The following is a 6,000-nucleotide window of genomic DNA, read 5'->3' on the forward strand; positions in this document are numbered from 1 at the left end:
TGGAAGAAGCAACACGTGATGGGTCAGAGTGGAAAGAAGAATAGACAATTTCATTGACCTAGCACTGCCCCCACTGAAGCTGAACATTTTTCAAGGCTGACAGAGAAACACAGGGGCCAATACCAAGCAGCTTTTAAAAAAGTTCAAGACTTCAAAACATGTTTTCCTTTGCACGCTTAGTATTTCTTGAATTGTACATGGCAATTTCCTAAACCCAAATCACAGATTTGTGAAACTTTATAATATATAGACATTGTCCCCCCAAAATGTCATGACTCATTTAGATTAATGAGAACCATGCATACCCACCATAATTAAAACCAAAACAGCCACCCTAGATCAATGCGTTTGGACTACCTAGCATTTGAAGCACCCCCTCTTTAACACACCTGCTTTCTATCAAACCAGCACTGTGTTTCTGGTATCAATAGCAAAAAAAAAAAAAATCCAGTGGTGGACTTCTTGAGGTAACATGAGCATAGAAACATGAGCACAACAAATCCAGCCCTGTGCAGGAGTTGGTTAGGAAAACAGAAATCATCTTTTTCTTCTGTACTTAGCAAGAGCACCTTCACACCTGCACTGTGTCTTTTTTCTGGTGGCAAGCCCCCCGGCCTGCACCCAACACAGAGCTTTGCATGCTAACACTTCTTTGCAGGCTGCCGTGGCTCTGCCTGTCATGCAGCCCTTGCACCAACAGATTGCAGCGCAGCAGCTCATGACTGAGGCTCTCACTTCGTTTGTAAATTTTTGACTGAAGACAGCCTTTCCTCATAAAGCCCTTGGAGACACAAAGAGCTTCCCCTCAAAGCTGTTGATACCGTGAACTTAAGTGCCTTGTTGACATACTCAGATGTTTAAGCCATTTGCTAGATCAGAGCCTGGAAGAACAAAACTCACTCAGCCTGCTAACTAACATCACGAGCACCTGGCAAACAGTGTTAGCAATTTCCCTTATGATTTCTGGAGAATGCACCATTTAGTACTTGAGAAATAGCTTGGTCTTACAGTTCTTTGAGCTGTTTTCCGAGGAACTCAGTTACAGAAACACTTGGAATGAGAAGAACCATCCATAAATAATGCTCTATGTTCATCTATCTAACCTAAATATTTATGTGAAATCTCCCAATTAAAATTCTGTCTTGGTTTCAGAGCTTGTGCTGGGGAGGTAGCAGTAGCTGAGTGTTAATTCAATTGCTATTCATATTAATGCCATCTGTCCCTGTGCAGGGAGTTCAGATGAAATTCAGCTGCAATGTGTGTCCCATTAGAGTTTTTTAAGGAAGCTGTTGAATGGAGAAGCTAACTACACAGACCGCAAATAGGGTCATTTTATTTTATGGGAAGGCCTTCCTGGTTAATGTATTTCTTTCAAAGATAATTTCTATAAAATCAAATTTCCATATGAGGGCAATAAGTTATTAGTTATCAAAGGAATCATGACAGAAAGTGTAAGGCTAGTTAGTGTTACTTATTACATATACCAAATTACCAAATTAGGAATTAGAGGATGGCAAGTTTGTTATGAAGAGCTTGCAAGGACGCTTATTATTAGCTCTCCTGTGGCCGGAGTTGGAGCTCTGGTATCATACAGCTGCTAAGAGCCACCCCCTATCTCCAAAAGCTAACGGTCAGCTTGCCCCAGATGCAATGAAATTCACTGGTCTTCACGTTCAGAAGGTCCTTAATTTTTCAGATTCCTGAAGACAGTCATATAACAATGCAGTGAATTGTACCCCCTTGGGAAGAAGTATCTTTGTTTACCAAATGGTTGCCAGACCTCTTACTGAGATTTCCTTGTAACTGTGGATGTTCAATATCCACTTAAAGGGATTGTAAGCAGTTAGCAAGATCTCAGACCACAGAAACATTCTGTTTTGAGGTTGCAATTAACCACTTACACCCCACTGCAATTGCTGGAATTGAAGCAAGTACTTGGTGCTAAGCATGGTCAAAAATTTTCCATTGACCAGGTGCACAAGTAGGCACTGAACAGTCCTCCTACAGTAGTGGTTACTCCACTTACTTTTAAGTGCTAATACACGTCTACTAAATAAAAATCTGAACTGGATCCAACCATCCAACCAACCTGTTAAAAATAACCCTAGTTATTTTAAGTTATTAACGCTGCTCTTCACAGGACATCCACCACATACTATAGGAAAGGTTCTCTATAATTAGCTGTGTGTTTTCTGGACAAAGTGAGGAGAAAGGACTTTTCTAAAAATGGGGTTGACCCGATGGGAAAGCAGAAATACCCATAATCCTTACAAGAGAATCATATGGCCTTCATGATTGTCCAAAAAGTGATCATACTATTTTTTGCTACAGACTGCTTTGCACAGTATTGCAATGCATAAGTTTTAACCAGAGCAGCAAGAGTGGAGGTAGGAATTGTCTAGTCTACACTAGACAATTTCACGTGTATGAAAAGGGCAGCAATTTCATGTCAGACATCTCAACATTTTATATCTCACTGAAATGCTTTTTTTTTATTTTTCTCTCTCAACAGGAATTGTTGAGTACAAGCAAATAGCACTGCTTTGCAGGAGGAAACTTTGGCATCCTCTCCTCTCCAAGGCAGAGAATGACATTCACTCTGTCAACGTCTCTCTCCTGCAGGGTCAGCAGCTACTGGTGATGGAGGCTCATAATCTAGCAGGCCATTGCTTTCATCTCAAAACACACCTTAACTATGGATTTGAATCTGTAATATTAGCATTTCCACAGGTGGTATTCTTACTGCCCTCATAAAATAGGATGGAAAAATGCTGCACTTAGTTTAAAATTACCAAATATGGCAATTACCAATACCAAAATGAAAAAAATAATCAGCTGTGATATTGTGATTATGAGGGAATTCTAGAGTAACAACTAGAGAAGAACAGTCAACAAGCATACTCAGGCATGGCAAATTCTGGTACCTTTCCTCTTTCTGTCACATTGATTCAGCTTGTTTTGTCATGGAAACTTCAGCAGACATGGTTATAGAAGAACAGTGGTCTTTTTCAGATGACTTTCCCATTAGAGATAAAATTTCAACAGCAAACTAACTGGAATAAATAAATTTTATAGATTTAGAACAGAATAAGAAGTGCTGGTAAGATTTTGTGACTTCTTTGTGGCTGGAACAGTTATTCATTTTGATTTATATGAAACATACCCAGCACCTAGAAAGGTATAGCAAAGTCTGTTCTCATATGAAACACTGAAAATGTAAGATTGCAGAAAATGTGATTGCAAGGTCACAGAATACTGAATAGGTTCTGATTTTAATACACCACTTGCTTTAACTTCATCTCACACAGACTTGATGTACACTGTTTATTTACTTCAAATATGTTATTTCCTGAAACAGATTTAACAGATGTTTTTCTATGCCCTTAAAGAAAGAAGTCAATTGAACAAAGGAAAGCAGTAAACAGTGGTTAAAGCATATAACAAGCTGGAGATCTGCTTTTGTAATCTTAAGCACTATTAGCTATTTTTCTTCAATGTACAAGTTGCTTTGTGTTATTTGTTTTCCTGTTGCAAGAGGAGGGACATACGCTACTTACAAACCTAAAATGTTTTCTGTTTACTTGTGTTGAATACATGCCTATTCTATTTGTTGAAATCCAGATCAGCACACGAGCCAAGAGAAGGCCTAGGTATATTTAGACAAAAGCTCAACAACAAAGCAACAAAAGAAAGAAGGTAGGGACAAAGTTATTTTCTCTCTACATAATTCATTGCCTCTTGTTTAAAGAAACATTCTACTGAAATAGGAAGTCACTAAACACCTTCTGAAGCAGTATTTAAACTCCACGTACCTGCAATTACCTATCAGAGCATAAAGGGAACAAAGGTGTGGAAACGTGGGGGCTCTCCTTAGCTAAGAAGAATGAGTTGTGCAGCTGGTTCTGTTTAATCTGCTACATGTTCTTATTTAGTTATTTATAATGTACACACCACAATGGATCAGCACATGTAGGTCTGTATGAAATTGGTTTTGTTCTCTGTTCCAAGCTACAATCAGCTTTAATCCCAATGATGCCCACAGCAGTTCCAATGCAGCATAAACAAGCAAAGAATAAAAAGCAGTAAGTCAGACCCTTCTTTCACAATAAAAACACTCTGAATTTTCTCTAATTTGTCCTTCTTATTAATGGCTTGCCCCTTCCCTCCCATGTTTGTCTAAAAGACCCAGAATTCAGATGGAGTGGGTTTAAGATCCCACTTTTTCACCACTGGTGGGTAACAAAACAAAGAGAAACCAGTAAGAACACTTGAAATTCAGGAAAAAAAAGAATTTTTAATTAGCATATAGGCACAACATCCTGCCTGATATGCCTTTCTAACAATACAAAGCAATAACCTCAGATAAAAGATAAGTTACAATACATGCAAAAACGTCTGGATGTGCACCAAGCAAGGTGTTAGATATAGGTACATCTGTCAAATAAACATACATCTATTCACCTAAAGAACAAAACTTCAGAGACAATTCCAAAAGTAAAGATACAACAAAACCACCATAGGTGAGTAGCATATTGGACATAAAGCATCCTACACAGAGACATTTGACCTTTGGAGGCAAAAACTGTAACAGGCAAATAGCTGAGAGCCAGATCCCCAAATACTTACTTATGAAAAGCTCTCAGTGAAGCCTAAGGTATTATCAGAATGAGGTCTGAAGGATTTTGCCCTTAATGAATAACAATTATGAGTGGGTAAAAATGTCTCTATAAACGAGAATTTAAAATCATATATCTATGTTTAATGTTGTTAATAAAAGTGAAAGGAGGAAAGACTGAATATCCATACAGATAAAACAATGTTTTTAAAAACCTTAAAATAAATAATGGTAATTAAGGAAAATTTGGGAAAATGAACATGTCCTGAAGTCAAAATCAACGTGATTAAAATTAATAAATACTTTAAATAGAGAGTTAAATTCCTTTTTACCCTACAGAACAACAACCAGTATTACGAAGTAGGAAAGCAGAAAGAGGACAGAGATCTCTTTCTTACTCTTAGACAAGAGTAATCAGTCCTGGTCGAATCTCTTGCTATTAAGCTACACGTTTGTGTGTCACAGGACTAGCTGAAACGGACAGAATACACACTTACTGCCACTGTAAATTCAACAGATTTATTTTTCTTCCACACGATGACTAAGCATGGTCTCCATCCACTAACTGATGTGGCGTGCCATGAACAATACCGGTGAATTCACTGGGGCAGGAGAGGGAGGGAGTGAAGGCTAGGATGAAGGCAACTCTAACCCCTATCAGTGTGTGACACGTGCTTGGAGTCACATGAAAGGGGAAGTGCCTGTGCTGCTGCCCAGGTTCCCAGCTAACTGCAGGCTGAATCCGGGCTGCTACTTATGCAGTAAAAATACTGCAGAACTCCCCTGGACTTTGCTGACAAATGTGCCCACTGCTGAACCAGTGGGTGAAATATGCTATCCCCTTTGCAGCCAGTCCATACACCCTGAGGCATATTTTATCCAGAGAGTGCTGAAGGGAGCAGCCCCTCCAACATAAGAACTGCTGTTGCATCTCACCAGTGCAGCAGGGCTGAGGAGCTAAGAAAGGCAAGTAGAGAGGTGCTTCAGCCCTTCCTTTTCTTCCAAATCCTGAATCAGACAGGCTCGTTTAGCTCCAGTTCCAGAAAAGTAAGTCCACTCTGTTTCCATGGCATAAAAGCTATAAAGGACAAGACCCTAAAAGACAGCAAGATCCAAATGTCGAAGTCCTCACTTGGAAACATCCTCTCTGAAACACCAGTGGCAAACAGTGGATGTCTGATGACTGGGATTTGTATCTTGATATACTACATTATCTGGCTGTGGTGGATTGGCACAGAGAAGCTGGTAGCGAGGAGCTCCACAATCCCTGTGCACAGTTCAGGGAGACCACTGCACTAGCTGGTTATGTAGATATACTAGGCGAAGCCTCACACAAAGCAGGTTGATGCTGTCTACTAGCTATTGCCATAACTCAAACACTGCAG

Source organism: Aythya marila, assembly GCF_965140915.1.
Source record: "Aythya marila genome assembly, chromosome: Z".
Classification (NCBI taxonomy): Eukaryota; Metazoa; Chordata; class Aves; order Anseriformes; family Anatidae; genus Aythya; species Aythya marila.